We start from the raw sequence: 18,039 nt of genomic DNA on the forward strand, positions 1-18,039 counted from the left end.
ATCAGAGAGGTTTGTGTATCTGAACCCCTAATAACCTTCCTGCTTCTTTTAAAGTTTTGACCATTGCACACGAGGCGGCACTGACAGAATCGTCTCTTGCACTGACCGTCAAGCAAGCGGAGGGTTCACTCGTGAAAGCAGCGGAAAAGTTTGAAACAGAACTCACCCAACGTGGGGCTCGAACCCACGACCACGGAGATTAAGAGTCTCATGTTCCACCGACTGAGATAGCCAGTCCTGCTGATACATCTCCATTTGGTCTGTTATTGCAGCGAGGCAGCTGCTGGCTCCGCGCAAGGGGCTGAGTTCAGAATCGGAGAAGGATGCAGCTCAGAAGCAGGCCACTCGGGCCATCGCGCCCGTGCCTTGTCCGACAAACCATGTACCAGATTCTCCTGAATTCCAAGGTGTGGAACGAAAGCGAACAACAAAAGCCGTGGAGGTACAGGCAATTCTCTGAGAAACCGGTTTGTCTATTGCCTGTCTCTCTCGCTGTGTTCATCTCTGTGCGTGTGGAGCTGCAGGCTGATTTTGAATTAATAAGTGTGTTTGTGTGTGTTTCTTGCAATAAATAAATGAGGGAATCAGACGCTTCTCTCCCTGACAATGGGGAACTAGTGAGGCAGAATTCAGAGCAGGGTTCATGTTTATTGTGAAAAAGGGAATGCAATATGAATTCCGGAATTATTCAGACTCCGAACAACGTTAAGAACAAGTGTGACCCCGACGTGATTTGAACACGCAACCTTGAATGATACGCGTCGCTATTGCACCTGGAGGTCTAATGGCAGGGACCTTGATGTTGACCTTTATGAAAGCTTCTCATGCACCGTTTGATTTATTTCAGATTACCAAATCCCCGCCCACTCCCACCAGGTGTCAGGCAGCCTCAGAAGCAGCCTTCACCTGTCCGCGGCAGCATGACTGCAGCAAATCCAATTACACACACCCAGCACCCAGAATCATCACATCACAGGAAAGGAACTGGACGGACAGCATCTGAAAAAACGCTGAGACTTTCTGTGTTTGGACTTTGTTCAGGACTGCTAACGGGACGGTGTGAAAATTTAAACTATGGATGTGTATGAATGGATGACATGCTTCTTTATAAAGTGAGTGTTTATGTTATGTGTGCCATTTATCAATTTATTTTGATTATTTTTACAACATGATATATCTTGTTATAAATACATATAATTGCATCTGTGACACTTATAAATACATGTGGGTGCAACTGTGTGGTGGTTGTCATGACAGCTCTGTGTATCTGTGTTATGTATTTGTGTGTGATGAAAAATAAGACATAGAGAAATAAATCTCCAGAAAACACATTTACAATATAAACACCCCAATAAATGAATAAAAAAAAGAGTTGGAACAGGCACGATGGGCCGAATGGCCTCCTTCTGTGATGTTTCCATGCTGAGATTCTATGTTATGGAGGATTTTCTGATGCAGTGGATATTCGGGGCAGAGGACCAAGTGGGGATTGAGCTCGACGGCAAGTGTATACAGTTCGTTCAAAGGACTGAAGCCGACGGTTTCATTCTTCCCGTCGTTGAGCAGCAGGAAATTACTCGGCCATGCAGGCGACATTTTTTGTCTTCATTCATGGGATGTTGGTGTCAATGGCAAGGTCAGCATTTATTGCCCATCCCTAATTGCTCTTGAGAAGGTGCTGGTGAGCCGCCTTCGTGAACTGCACCTTTCATTGACTGTGTCATTGACATTTTCGGGATGGAGAGAAACTATTTCCGCTGGTTGGGGATTCTAGGACTCGGGGGCACAGTCTAAAAATTAGAGCCAGACCTTTCAGGAGTGAGATTAGAAAACACTTCTAAACACAAAGGATGGTGGAAGTTTGGATCACTCTTCCGCAAACGGCAATTGATGCTCGCTCAATTGCTAATTTTAAATCTGAGACAGATAGCTTTTTGCCAACTGAAGGTATTAAGGGATATGGGCTAAAGGCAGGTATATGGAGTTCGATCACAGATCAGCCATGATCATATCAAATGGCGGAGCAGGCTCGAGGGGCTGAATGGCCTACTCCTATTCCGATGGTGCATTTCCCCAAGTTTCTGTTCTCTCCACAGTTGTTGAATGACCGCCTTGTGCTTCCAGCATATTTTCGTTCAAAGCTCGGTTTAGGGATGAGCCGGTGGGCGTCAAAACGTGCCGTGGACGGAGACCGGGTTGGTTATTGCGGGAAGAGTAAATCAACTGGGCCGAAAAATCAACCGCAGCTCAAGCAACAAATAAAATAGGAGTCAAAATAACCAATATCAGAAGTGGGATTCGAACCCATGCCTCGAAAGAAGACTACAACCTCAGACTGTGCGGCCATCCTGACTGATAAAGGGCCCTTTCACTCTCCACCTTTTCCACATTGAGACCCCCCGCCCCCCCGGAGGAAGTTTCACTCACTCCAGTGCTTGGTAAGATAAATGCTGCTCGACAGGCTCAGTGAGCGGGATGCCACCTCTCGGGTTTTCCTGAACCTATTGTACTTTATTCCTATTTAATCACGGGAATATCCGCAATCAGGAACTAAAAAGAATTAAAAGCTGAATCACAGAGAAAGAGAAATCCATGTTAAATCTGATGACACTCCAAATAAAACTCGCTGGTGGTCTAGTGGTTAGGATTCGGCGCTTTTACCACTACCGCCGGGGTGCGATTCCCTGTCAACAAAGCAACTTTTGAACTCTTTTTATATTAATCGCATTATAGAAATAAAAACAATCATTGTTTTATTCACCATTAATTAACTGATTACGTTATTTTGCAGAATGAAAGGCTACTGAGGGAAGTTGGAAAACTTTAATAATTTATTTTGTGCGATGAACTTTTTATCCCTTCTCATTTTACACACTGTATTTTGAAGGGCTCGGTTTAAAATGTTCAGTGCTCGTGAGACCACGAATTTGTGTTAAATTTAACAGGACCGGCTCTTTCACAGATGAAAAAAATATCTGCCCCAACATAATGTTTCCGCCCGGGATCGAATCGGGGACTTTTCGCGTGTGAGGCGCACGTGATAACCACTACACTACGGAAACCTCTGCTTTGGTTCGCAGACAGAAATTAGAATGACGGCATTGAGTCTCTTTCATAACTATTCAATTGATCGAAGTTGCACAAGTCACAAAAGAAAAATGTTCATTTCAAAGTTATTAAACTCCCAAATGTGGCCTGCCTTGTTTGGACAGGTATGGAACCTGACATCACAGCATCAACAAAACATATACTCAACATTTCCATTGGGAACAGGGGGAGGCCATTCAGCCCCTTGAACCTGTTCCACCCTTCAATTAGATCCGAGATAATCTGAACCGCAAATCCATTGACCCGCCTTTGCTCCCTATCTCTCGATACCCTGACCCAACAAAAATCTATCGATCTCAGTCTTGAAAGCTTCAATTGATCCCCAGCATCCTCAGTCTCCTGCACTTTGTGTAAAAAAATGTTTCCTGATTTCGAACCTGAATGGCATGGTTCTCATTTTAAGGTTATGTCTCCCTCGTTCTTGATTCCTCAAAGGAAATTGATTCTCTCTCTCTATTCTATCGAATCATTTAAACATGTTAAACACCTCGCTCAGACCGCCCCTCAATCTTCTATACTCGAGGGAATACGAGCCCAGTCCATGCAGCCTGTCCTCATAATTTAACCTTTTCAGCCCCGGTAACATTCTGGTGAATCTGCTCTGCACCCCCTCCAAGGCCAATCTATCCTTCCTGAGGTGCAGTGTCCAAAACTGAACGCAGTTACTCCAGACGCAGTCTAACCAGAGCTTTATATAACTGGAACATAACTTCCACTTCTTTATATTTCAGTCCCCTGAGATAAAGGCTAACATTCCGTTAGTCTTTTAAATTATTTTTGGACCCTTCCGTTAGCTTTTACTGATTCATGGAAAAGAACCGTTAATTCTAGCTGCTTCTCCACAGTTCCGAGCTTCTTACCATTTGGAAAATACCCTGACCATCGGTCCAAAGTGGATTACCCCACATTGAACTCCATCTGCCATAGTTTTCCCCACTCACTTAATCTATCAATGTCCCTTTGCAACTTTACAATCGCATTCCACACTACTTACTGTACCACCTAACTTAGTGTCATCAGCAAACTTGGATATACGACTCCCTGTTCCTTCATCAAAGTCATTGATAAATATGGTGACAAGCTGAGACCCCAGTTACAGATCCCTGGGAGACACCACTGGTCACATCCTGCCAATTGGAGTATGTACCCATTATCCCTACTCTCAGTCTCCTATCTCCTAACCAATTCTCTACCCATGTCAATACTTTGCCTCAAGTTCCATGCGCTTTCATTTTTGCCAACAGTCTCTTGTGTGGAACCTTATCAAATGCCTGTCGGAATTCCACATAAATAATATCATAGGAACATAGGAACAGGAGTAGGCCATTCAGCCCCTCGATCCTGCTCCGCGATTTGATAAGATCATGGCTGATCTGTGATCTAACTCCATAAACCCGCCTTTGGCCCATATCCCTTAGTACCTTTCATTGCCAAAAAGCTATCTATCTCAGATCTAAATTTAGCAATTGAGCGAGTATCAATTGCCGTTTGTAGAAGAGAGTTCCAAACTTCTACCACCCTTTGTGTGTAGAAAAGTTTTCTAATCTCGCTCCTGAAAGGTCCTGCTCTAGTTTTTAGACAAAATGGTGGCAAGTTCGCCAGACATCTTGGACAAAATGGCTGTAAGTACGGCGGCCATCTTGGACAAAATGGCGGCCAGTCCTTCGCGGCTGTTCGACAGGAACAGAAGGAGGCTATTGAGCTCATCAAGCCTCTTATATGGGAACTGAAGGCCATTCAGCCTCTGAAGGCTGTTACACAGGAAAAGGAGGAGGTAATTCATCCCCTCAAGCCCGTTACCTCGTTACTGGAGGCCGATCATCACCTCAAGCCTGTGACATAGAATTAGGAGGAGGCCATTCAGCCCTTCGAGCCTTTAAAAAAGGAACTTGAGGCCAATCAACCCCTCAAGCCTGTCAAATAGCAAAAGGAGGAGGCCATTCAGCTCGTCGAGCCTGTTATCTGGGAACTGAAGGCCATTCAGTCCTTCGAGCCTGCTATACAGGAACTAGACGCCAATCAACCCTTCAAGCCTGTCAGATATCAACAGGAGGAGGCCATTCAGCCCCTCGAGACCTCTACACCAGATCTGGTGTCCAATCAGCCCCTCAAGCCTGTTACATAGGAACAGGAGGAAGCCACTCAGCCACTCGAGCGTGTTATACTGGAACTGAAGGCCATTCAGCCCCTCGAGCCCGTTACATCAGACCTGGAGGCCAATCAGCCCCTTTAGCCTGTTACATAGGAACAGCAGCAGGCCATTCAGCCCCTCAAGCGTGTTATACTGGAACTGAAGGCCATTCAGCACCTCGATCCTATTACACTGGAATAGGACTCGGCCATTAAGCCCCTCGAGCTTGTTGAACTGGAACAGGAGGAGGCCATTCAGCCCTTGGAGACTGTTATACAGGATCTGGACGCCATTCAGCCCCTCGCACATGTTATATAGGAACAAGAGGAGTCCATTCAGCCCCTCGAGCATGTTACATAGGAACAAGAGGATACAATTCAGCCCCTGGAGCCTGTTACATAGGAACAAGAGTTGACAATTCAGCTCCTCAACCTGTTCCGCCACTCAATTAGATCATGGCTGATCTGTATCTTAGCTCTGTCTTGGTTCCTTAATCCTTAACGCCCTTACCTATCAATAGTCTATCAGTCTCCGTTTCGAAATTTCGGATTGACGCCCCGACTCAACAGACTTTTGTAGGAGAGAGTTCCAGATTTCCACTACCCTTTGTGTGAAGAAGTGCTTCCTGACATCACCCCTGGACGGCCGAGCTCTAATTTTAAGGTTATGCCCCTTTGTTCGAGACTCCCCCAACAGAGGAAGTAGTTTCTCTCTATCAACCCTAAAAACTCCTTTCATCATCTTAAACACCTCAATTCAATCACGCCTTAATCTTCTTTATTCAGGGGAATACTGGCCTTGTCTATTCAACCTGTCCTCACAATTTGACCCATTTCGCCCCGATATCATTCTGGTGAATCTGTGCTGCAGCCCTTTCAAGGTCAATATATCCTTCCTGAGGTGCAGTACCCAGAACTGAATGCAGTCCTCCAGATGGGCTCTAACCAGAGCTCTGTTCAGCTGGAACATAACTTCCACCTCTTTATGTTCCAGCCCTCTTGAAATAAAGGCCAACATTCTATTAGCCTTTTCAATTATTTTTGTAACTGTCCACTAGCTTTTAATGATTTCTGTACTTGGACCCCTAAATCTCTCTGCTCCTCCACAGTTCTGAGCTCCTCACCATTTAGAAAACTCTCTGATCTATCTTTCTTAGATCCGAAGTGGATGGCCTCACATTTCCCCACATTAAACTCCATTTGCCACAGTTTTGCCCACTCACATAATCTCTCAATGTCCCGGGGATGCTTGGTGCTTTTGTTTGTTTGGAGAATGCTTTATATCAGATCGTTATTGTAAAAAGATTACAATTGAGTTTTATTTTGTACAGTTTCAACAAGATCATTATTCCACGGTCAGTAAAATGTCCGTGTTTTTCAGATAGTGGAGACAGTTCAGAGATAGTTGCCTTTTTGTCAACTTTAATGAAGTGAAATTTTGCTGATTTAAAATCAGCTGTATTTCTAAGCTTGAAAAAGCAGCTCCTCTGTTAGGTGAGGCTTCACTCCCAATATCTCAATGTTTCCGCTTGTCCTGATATCAATGTAACATTTGAAGGGCTCCAGGGAATGAACAGTAAAACCCCTTCAGATTATCTCAGCCCACTCGTTCTATCCAGTGCCTAATAGTGCCTGCTCTTCAGCGGGTGACAGATTCACACTGCACTCGAGCTTGTTTTAGACTTTAACTGCCAAACAAATTGATGAAACAGTAAGAGAATAAACAGAATAGTAGCAGTAAGACAACAGTTTTACTGTAAAGCTCAACCAGATCCTTATTGGAAAAGAAAATAATAAATAATTCACAAATACTATACGAAACTGTGACCGAACTTTCAAACATCCTGGTTCTTTGTTGTCTTTTTCTCACAACCTATGGAAGCTGTCGACTTGATTAACATTCTCAGAGATTCCAAACAGACTCACCGGTTTCAAAAAGACAGGCAGATACATGCCTTCAAAACAGTGACTGGGAGCCAGTCATTTTAAGCAATGGTCTGTTTAATTCAAAAGAAGCTGCCAATCAAAACTGTAGGAGAAGAAATGACCCTGTTGGTTTGTATCTGAATCAAATGTTTGACTTTGTGAGGTGCAGCCTGCCTTTAAGAGGTGCAGCCTGCCTTCACGAGGTGCTCACCACTCACGCAACATCGAACCCCCTGCTGCTGAGAAGCCGCTCAACAGCACAGCCAGGACTGACTGCTCGCAGGAATCAGGTAAATCACCAGGCAGCACCAATCTCACGGGCTGTCTGCATCTCAAAGACTGGGTGCAGGTTAATCACGTGGGGGTTAATCGACCCCCGCGCCCGGATTCGGGGGTTATCGAATTTAACCCCGTACATGTATTTATATATATATATTACATAGAATACAGCACGGCACAGAAACAGGCCATTCAGCCCATCTGGGTAAAGAAATTCCTCTGAATTTCTTATTTGACAACAACAACTTCTGGAGTAGAAAATATAATAAAACATATAATCTAATTATATATTTATATATATTTAACTTCGAATGTACAGTACAGAGCAGTACAGAGGCCATTCGGCCCGACTTCTATTTCTATTTTATAACAACTACTTCTTGTACGTATAATACAATATAATATATCTTCACATAAATATTACATAGAATGCACCACGTCACAGAAACAGGTCATTCGGCCCATCTGGGTAAAGATTTTCCCCTGAATTCCTCATTTGACAACAACAACAAATTCTTGAACATGCAGTATAAAATAATATATTTTATAGTTACATAGTCACATATATTTTACATTGAATGTACAGTACAGCACAATGCAGCACAGAGGCCATTCGGCCAAACTGCTATTTCTATTTTACAACATGTTCTTGTACATATAATATATTTATCTATCCATATATATAGCATGGACTACAGCACGGCACAGAAAGAGGCCATTCGGCCCATCTGGTAAAGAAGTCTGTCCGGGAGTCCCTGCTTCACGACAACAACAGCATTATATATATTTGTATACTACATAGAATTACATCGAATGTACAGCAGAGAATCAGGGGATATTCGGCCCAACTGGATAAATAAATATCCCACAGTGTTCCCACAGTGACCAAGTGATCCCACAGTGCACCCAGTCATCCCACAGTGATCGCGGAGAGACCCACTGATCCCACAGTGCAATCAGTGATAGTGCACCAGACATGCACAGTGTCCCAGTGATCCACCGTGCACCCAGTGGCCCCACAGTCACCGCAGAGTGACCCAGTGATCCTACAGTGCACCCAGTGATATTGCCTCAGTGATGAAAAGTGTCCCAGTAATTCCAGAGTGTCCCAGTGTTCTCAAAGTGATCCCAGTGATCCTACAATGCACCCAGTGTTCCCACAGTGCACCCAGAAGTCCCAGTATCCAAACTGCATTTGTGCAAATGTTTGATAGGGTTTCTTTTATACAACAACTTGTGTACATAAAATTTCATGTATATATACATGTTTATAATATTTATATATGACATAGAATGGGTATAGAAATTTCTCCTGTAACGCCATGAAGCTGAAACAAAATGGCGGCCAGTAAGGCGGCCATCTTAAACCAAATGGCCGCCACTGTCGCAGTGATCCCACAGTGTCCCATTGATCCCACAGTTTCCCAGTGATCTCACAATGTCCCAGTGATCTCACAGTGTCCCATTGATCCCACAGTTTCCCAGTGATCTCACAATGTCCCATTGATCCCACAGTTTCCCAGTGATCTCACAATGTCCCAGTGATCTCACAGTGTCCCATTGATCCCACAGTTTCCCAGTGATCTCACAATGTCCCAGTGATCTCACAGTGTCCCATTGATCCCACAGTTTCCCAGTGATCTCACAATGTCCCATTGATCCCACAATGTCCCAGTGATCCCACAGTGTCCCATTGATCCCACAGTTTCCCAGTGATCTCACAATGTCCCAGTGATCCCACAGTGTCTGATTGATCCCACAGTGTCCCATTGATCCCACAGTGTCCCATTGATCGCACAGTGTCCCAGTGATCCCACAGTGTCCCATTGATCCCACAGTGTCCCATTGATCCCACAGTGTCCCATTGATCCCACAGTGTCCCATTGATCCCACAGTGTCCCATTGATCCCACAGTTTCCCATTGATCCCACAGTGTCCCAGTGATCCCACAGTGTCCCATTGATCCCACAGTGTCCCATTGATCCCACAGTGTCCCATTGATCCCACAGTGTCCCAGTGATCCCACAATGTCCCAGTGATCTCACAGTGTCCCAGTGATCCCACAGTGTCCCAGTGATCTCACAGTGTCCCAGTGATCTCACAGTGTCCCAGTGATCCCACAGTGTCCCACTGATCCCACAGTGTCCCATTGATCTCACAGTGTCCCAGTGATCTCACAGTGTCGCAGTGATCCCACAGTGTCCCAGTGATCTCACAATGTCCCATTGATCGCACAGTGTCCCAGTGATCCCACAGTGTCCCATTGATCCCACAGTGTCCCATTGATCCCACAGTGTCCCACTGATCCCACAATGTCCCAGTGATCTCACAGTATCCCAGTGATCCCACAGTATCCCATTGATCCCACAGTGTCCCATTGATCCCACAATGTCCCAGTGAACCTGCAGTGTCCCAGTGATCCCACAGCACGCCCGTTGATCCCACAGTGACCCAGATACAACTCACATGAGCCCCATTGTGTGCAGCTTGTGGTGAAGGCCTCAGTCTGTCCCATGTGGAGAGAAAGCTCCTTGTCCAAGGATTCCACCTCCTCCCAAAAATTCTCTTTCCACATCTTCATCTTACAGCATTTCCACAAAAAAAGTCCTCTGGAGGGAGAGAGAGATAGTGAAAAGGGATTGATTAGAAACAAAACAAGCGATTAAAACTGCTCAGCTAGAGCATAGAGCTCCCTCACACTCACTCACTCACACACTTTCACACTAACTCACTCACTCTTTCCATTACACAGGCAGCAATCCCACAGCAAATACCACTGACAAACAAACTCCCCAGTTACAAAGCAGAAAATCTAAAGAAAAGAGAGAAAAGTTGGGAGAAAGAGAGAGACAGAAAAACACTCAGGGCAGACTGAAGAGCACAAGTTGCTTCACTCTCTCTCTAATACAAGTTTGCAGGGTTTTCTCTCCTGTTTTGCCACTCATTGCCTCACTCACCACCCCCACCCCCGGCCTTCACCAACCCTCCCCTAAAAGGTGCTGGTCTGTCTGCCTGTGTTTGCTGCAGTGTCCAAATTGACCCTGTGCTCATTTTCTCTTCTGTTCCTGGAGCAGGGGACAAAAAGCGTGGCCATATTTTGCTACTTCACCCTTTATGTTGCAGTTTGCAAAGGTGAACGAACTTTACCTTTGCTCTTTTCTCTTGTTTTAATTAGCAGTGGACAAAAAGCCTATAGTTTGTGGTCAACTTACAGTTTGTGGCTTTTTCCAATTAACCAAAGAGTTCAAACAAATTCATGACATTCAAAACAGCCAAAGTAAAAATGTTTTTTTTAAAAACTAATAAAAAACAAGATCCCTCACTCAGTTACAGAAACAATCTCTCAGCAACATTCACTTACACAGAAACAAAGCCCAGTTTATAAAGGAGAAGAATCTGAAGAGTAAAAGATTGAGAGACAATCTATCGGCAACAACAACTTGTATTTATATATTAGAGCAACAACGACAACATCAATTTGCATCTATACATATATATGTATTTCCATAACACAACTACTATTACAAAGCCCCCATAAAGGCTGTGGGGAAAGAGCAGAGGGGGACATGGGACTAATTCGACAGCCCTTTCGAAGAGCTGGCACATGCACAGTGGGCCGAATGGCCTCCTCTTGTGCTGTACCGACCATGAAACAATGAATCTATGAACAACTTCAATGTCATGAACCTGAAACTAAACTGACACCAGCAATGCAGTCATCTTACTGAGGGGCAAGGCGGCCATTTAACTGAGGGGCAAGGCGGCCAATTAACTGAGGGGCAAGTTGGCCATTTAACTTTGAGGAAAGACGGCCAACTTACTGGGGGGCAAGATAGACATATTGAACAAATTGTCCGCCATGAAGCTGAAACAAAATGGCGGCCCTGATCCTGAAACATAATGGCCGACAATAAGGTAGCCATCTTACTGAGGACAAGGTGGAGCTTGTTGCAGTGAGACACACGGAGAGGGTTCATTTGCTGTTCCTGTTAAATCACTGTTGCACTACAGTTAAAGATACAAACTGAGTGAGACTGGAACTAGCTGGTGTTTAACACAAAGACAGCGGTGCAGTGAGGGAATCAAAGACCAAAATGTGAACTTCTGCAAAAAAATGGATTAATATTTGGTTATTTGGACTTAATTCTTACAGAGAAGGAGAGACCAGACATTCGGAGGAAAGGTCAAATGAGCCATTTGGTGTAGAGAATGCAATTCTTGCTTGTATTAAATATATCAACGTAAAATTGGACTCAATCTGAATGTAGTTCTGATCTGGGATTTGGTTTAATTCTCTATTATTCATATTTTTCTTTAATCTGAAACAATAACAGTATTTGTAACAGTAACAGGTCAGGAGAGTGCTGAGGGACCCTGTCCAGTTTAGTAACACAGCAGAAGGGGTAAGAGTACATTGTGATTTATTACAGAATCCAGCAGCTCACTGGGAAAGTTACACATGGTCCAGATGGAGGAGCAAAAAGGTGCAAAGTGATTTTACACTTTAATTTGGGGCAATTCCTTTTTATCTTCACAAGGTTTAATTTTACATATAAATAATGGGCTCTTTATCCTAAAGAAACATCAGTCACAAACCATGGCTTTATGAACAAAACAATCATTTATTATTCTGAATACACTAGAAAAAATTACATTTCAATTTAATCAACACGTTGGATTTCTGTCCGATTTAGAATTGCTTTAACACAAATAAAACAACACATTCCGAATTCCCAAAATGCATAACCGTTTGGAAATCCAATGTCTATCTTCGACGAAGCTGATAACGAAAGTTATATCCTTATGGTTGACTCAAGCTTGCCTGGAAGATTCCAGGTATTTTGATGGATACCGTTATAGTGTACCCTGTCTTTGTCTTGTATCCAGCTCATCTGCTTCACAGGCAATCTGTGAACCAGCATCGAGGCATCAAGCTGGGAGGTAGCGAGCAGTCATGAAGATTCCAGGTGAGGTGGTGCTGCGAGGAAGCGAAAGGTGAGTTTGGAGCAGCATTGGTGGATCTGCGTCTCTCCCCACTCAACTTCTGCCCAGCTGCTTTGTAACATCGAACCACACCTCTGGGGACGGTGGCTTATCAAAAATAGGTTCCTACAAATACAACCCACGATTGTTTTCTCTCAGTGTCCACAACGTAACCAAGTCAAGCCGGCAGGTGTTCAAACCATCTCCAGCCCTCCTGGAATCGTTATTATTACTATGGTGACCTATCCTCTGTTGTGTGGTCTTTTACAATGTGTCATTAACAATCCTTCTAACAGCCCTTCCTCCTTTTAATCGTCCTTTTACTTCAGACATGCTGAAGCCGATTTAGTCTCAGGCTTTCGCTTATCAGATGACTTTTTTTACGACACAGAGCAGCTGGGAAACTCCTGCAGTAAGTAATGGTCAGGGTCAGGTACACAAGACTGAGTGACTTTATTGAGCAGCCTCCCGGCATCACCTCTCTCTTTGTTTCTCTCTGTGGATCTACTTTTCCCTTTTCCTTCTTTCGATCTGTCTCTTCCTCCTTCCCTTTCCATCTGTCTTTATTTCATTCTGTTTGCTTCTCAATCTCTCCAGCTCTAATTCTGTCTACTTCTTTCTCTCTGTTTCTATTTGACTTTTCGAACTCTTCTTTGCATCTGTTACTGTATTTCATTCCATCTTTCTCAGTCTCTGTTTTAATATTTGTATTTCTCCTCCTCTCTCCTGTTTTCTATTTTCTCCCTGATTTCTGTTCCTCTTTTTCTCTTTCTATTTTTCGTTTTATGTCCGACACTCTCCTGCTCTGACTCTCTCTCAGTCTCTAGTTATTTTGAATTGATTTCATCTGTCTATTTACCTATCCTCTCCAATCACTTTGTAATTACTTGGCAGTGTCTCTCTCTCTCATTATATATATATATATATATATATATATATATATATATATATATAAATACTTTCTTTCTCTCTTCATTTTTCTCTCTTGTCTTAATAATTTACTCTTTATTTCTCTCCGTCTCTGAGTAACTCTCTCTGCCCTTCTTTATTTCTGCACTTTTCTAATTGGTACATATATTTTGTCCTTATGTTCTCTCTCTGTCTATCCCTCTCTCTGGCTCTCGTCTCTCACTCTCTCTGTGTCTCTCTCTCCCTGCCTCTCTCTTTGTCTTTCTCCTGGTCTCAATCTCTGTCTCTCTCTGTGCCACTCTCTCTGTCTCACTCTCTCTCTGTCCCTCTCTTTCCCTCGCTTCCCACTCTCTATATCTCCCTCTCTGTCTCTCTGCCTCTCCTTCTTTATCTCTCTCTCTCTCTCTCCCACCCTCTCTCCCTCCCTTGCCCTTTCCCACTCTATTCCCCTTTGTCTCTCTTTCTCTTTCTCTCTTTCTCTGTCTCTCTCCAACTCTCTTTGTCTCTGACTCTCCCTTTCTCATTCTCTCTGTCTCCCTCTCTCTGTCTCTGTCTCTCTCTAATTGCCTCGCCCTTTCTCTCCCTCTCTCTCGCTCCCTCACTCGCTCTTTCTCACTCTCTCTCTGTCTCCCGTTCTCCCCCTCCCTCTCTCTCTCTGTCCCTCTCTCTCTCTGCCTCTGTCTCCCTTCCTCTCTCCCTTCCTCTCTCCCTCTCTCTCACCATTTATGTGAAGTACACACATCCTGATCAGGTCCACAGAAATGACTTTGATTTCCAGCTTTGCCCATTTTGTCTTGCAGTCAGTTAATTAAAGTCCAGCTGAGCTCTTTAATGCCGCCATTTTGAGCAACAATTCATGTGTTTTCTGCAAAGCAAACCCTGCCTCAATGGGTGAGATTATCAATAAAATATAATCTCAGAATTAGATTTAAGATCATTTCATATTTCTGTGCTGCTAATATAAAATGTACTTTCCATCCCCCGGGAAGTGTAGGGGATGGAGAATGAAATGGGATTTAGTTCTAGTGCTTGAAACCCTTCAGCTCTTTCTAAGATTTCATTAATTTAACAATTAGATTGAGCGGGTATTTCACCGCGTTCTTCAGCTCCTCTCTGAATTTAGTCTGGGTCAGGACATAAATACACGTGTTTGTGCAGGAACTGAGAAGCTGCAGCATCTTTGATGTGTGATCTGTGAGATAACCAGGGTCGATGAAGGAGTAAAAATACCGAATGTCTGCAATTCGCATATAAATGAAAAATACAACCTTTGTCAGCCACAACAGTATAAAACTGCCCGATATACTGAAGAGTAAAATGATGGATTTCTTTCGGTTCTCCATCTCTGGATCACTCTGATTCTCTCCATTACTGCGGCCCCGTAATCCCCTGCGGACTCGACTGGACACTAAAATACACCTGACCGTCAGAACATTGAACAGCAAAATCAGACAGAACGGGACACAAGGGGTTAAAATGAGGTGAAACATCTCAAATGCGGACCATGCGGGGGAAGTACGGAAGCTCGGTTTAACCTCACAAAACCAGGGAACATTATCAATTATAACGTAAGGTTCAAATGTAAAGTACGTGGGGACATTCACCAAACAGCCCAGCACACTCACTGTTCCCAGAACCACAGCCGCCGTTCTCTCGGTGCAATATTTAGTTTTCAGCTTCTCACAACAAATGGCCACAAATCGATCAAAGGTGAAAGCGACTGTGAACCACACAGAAACCACAGTGACTGCAGCACTCAAGGAGGCAAGAAAACTACACACTGGAGTAATGAGCAGGAATGAATCTCTGAAATAAATCAGACCAATCCAATTCAATATCACACTAATGATAACGACCAGGAGATCGGCCACTGCCATTCCCACCAGGTAGGCACTGATACATCTGGAGAGACCGCACTTTCCTCGGGACAGGATCACAATCGCCACCAAGTTAACTGTAAGGGAACAGAGAAATTACTGATCAGACCTGGAGACAAAGCAGCAGTTTGAGAGGATCTGGGGTGAAATTTCCAGCTTTGTTGCTGCATCGAAGGGTGGAAAGTGATTGATTGACCTGGGCAGCGCTTTCGGGCAGAGAGATGTTTTTAAACACAATGATCAACAATGAATTGGGAGATGGATACAGAAAGTGAATAAAGTGAGCACCGGATCCACTTGAAGGGCTGAGTGAGGGCGCAGTGCCGGTGGGGAAGGGAGAAGGGGTTTTACACACCGGGAATCCAGCGGATTAAAGCCAGATTTGGGCTCCAGACGGATGGAAAAGAGAGAGAAGTGACGGAAGGTGGGGGACAGGGGGAGGTGCAGCTTGTGTGTTGCTCTGGGTTAAGAGAGTCGATAGTGAGTGAGATTGGGAGGGAGTCAAGGAAAAGAGTAGTGTACATGAACGTGTCGGAGCTGGAGAGGAGTCAGGATTAGATGGTTTGGGAGAACGGACAAACTGAAGGAACCGACGAGACAGAGGATTCATTGCAGCGTGAGCAGAGGCTGGGATTCAGATCGAGGGACTGTACACAATCCAACTATTACATTTAACAGTTCATTTCTATAGTTATTGGTGTCAGGGAACCTGTGTTTGGTACAAAATGTGTTTAATAAATTTAATTTGCAAATTCAATGAAAATTAAAATGAAAAGTATTAATAAAATTAATCACGTTGTTATTGAACTTATCCGAGCTTGAAAAAAACAGTTTCCGAATAATTGATTACAATCAAGAAATTTCTGATTCTATTTTTGAAGTAAATTTTTAATTATGTTTACTGTTAAGTTGGAAAGCAAGGAACATTCACAAAAACAGTCTGAGGACCTGACAATGATATGAACATGAGGAGCGAGTCCGACAGTAAAAACTCACCCAATCTGACCACATCATAAAAACACCTTCAAATCACATTTTCTCTGTTTAATTGTCCTGGAAGTTTAAGCAGTTCATTCTGATGAATTATTCAGACCACAGCCTCTCGCTTTCCCTCTCAGTCGCCCTCTCTATCACTCACTCTAATCACTATCTCAAGTCCATTTTCATATCCGATTAAATCCTATCATCCTGTGCCTGCATTCTGTTCACCAGCCCCGTGTTCCACCGATCCTATTCTCAGTGTTAGTTTGTTAAATAGTGAAGCCTCTGTGGAATAGTTTAATGTTTCTACAGATCATTCAATTCTCCACCTGTTCAACAACACTGTTCACTTCATCTACAAATCATGGAATAAACAGAATCGAATGCCTCTCCAAGGCTGATCTCACAATAATTGAGATTCCTTCTCCTGTAATTATAAAGTAAAGTGATAGATGGCGGGATTGTTCAATTTACAAAACGCCAACATCATACTTATAACCTACAGGTACATGGAAGGGCTGCTGATTCCAACAGGGACAGTGCAAATTGAGACAACAAAACATCAAAACATTTCATTTTACAGTGAAGTCCAGTGACAGTCAGTGAATTCATCCACAGTGAAGCAGAGAAGGAGATTTGAAAGAGTGAGCAGAAAACTCAGTTCAGTAACCAGACATCTGAAACGGCGTCAGATACACACATAATGAAATAACATTTCATAACAGTGATCACCAATAAATACATTGAAATCCCAGTTAAACTGAAGCATGTTATTGGGGAGGGAGGACACTGCACTGCCTCCTTGTAACACTGAGACCGTGAGCTGTCTCATTATCAATCATTGAAAACACATTGATGAAAACATATTCCAGGGCAGGTTAGTTCCACAACAAGAAAACCTTAACAGCTCCTGATAGTCTGATACCAACTCTTCGCCCAGAATCCAGATTCCAATATATTCAGTACAGAGAATGATACAGTAAGAATGCCAGTGTTGGATATACAAAGTTCATGACAGATATAATGCACCTCCGACATTCCACCATTCAACCAATAGTACAGAACAGGTGACTATGAAATATGCAGGGGGAAAAACAATTTGCCAAGTACAGCAGCAGAGTTAACACCGATTTACACCATTAACAGCTGAAAGAACGGCTTACCCGGAACTCCAACGGCTGCAAGAACAGGATAATAAATACGTTCTATCTGAACCATCACTGGATATCCCATTTCTGTGAGAAGCACTGACTTCTGTTGGCCTGGAAACCGCAGCCACGGCAGGCACTCTGAGCTGATCCATTCCAACAAGCCCTGATTTATACAGGGGATAATTCTCCACTGACACGGTTTTACCCCTGATCATTGCTATTAGTTACAGTCAGTTTAACAAACACATTATATTAGCAGCTTTGACTCCGATGTAAATAATGTGGTGAATGGAACACAAACATCTCAAAGCCCAGGTTATTAACTTAATCAGATCTCTCTCAGGAATAAAGTTTAAATCTGATCTCATACTGGACTGATCCAACAATAATGAGCAGCTCCATTTACAGTTTTTATATAATTGTATTGACCATGTTCACTCCTGGAGATTCAGTTGTAATTTAGACCGATTTCTCCGCTGTGTAGACTGAATCCAGGGACAAAAGCAGACCCGTTTCACTCTGTTCCTGCAGTTTCCCCAGTTAGAATATGAATTGTGAGTCTTTGACAGAAATGACTGTGGGTGATATTAGGGGACGGACACTGAACGTGTCCCATTGACATTCTTCTCTCCGCTATTTTACTGCAGATGTTTACTCGTTTATTCCACATTGGTTAACGGCTCCAGTAAAATTGT

The 18,039-nt window shown here is 43.6% G+C and overlaps 1 non-coding gene across 1 annotated transcript; it reads right to left on the bottom strand.

The window, feature by feature from the left end:
- Positions 1–2,989: 2,989 nt before the first annotated feature.
- Positions 2,990–3,062, bottom strand: trnav-cac (transfer RNA valine (anticodon CAC)). Its single transcript has one exon. It is a non-coding gene; the product is annotated as a tRNA-Val (tRNA).
- Between the last annotated feature and the right edge of the window lie 14,977 nt (positions 3,063–18,039).

Source organism: Heptranchias perlo, unplaced genomic scaffold (genome assembly GCF_035084215.1).
Source record: "Heptranchias perlo isolate sHepPer1 unplaced genomic scaffold, sHepPer1.hap1 HAP1_SCAFFOLD_129, whole genome shotgun sequence".
Taxonomy (NCBI): Eukaryota; Metazoa; Chordata; class Chondrichthyes; order Hexanchiformes; family Hexanchidae; genus Heptranchias; species Heptranchias perlo.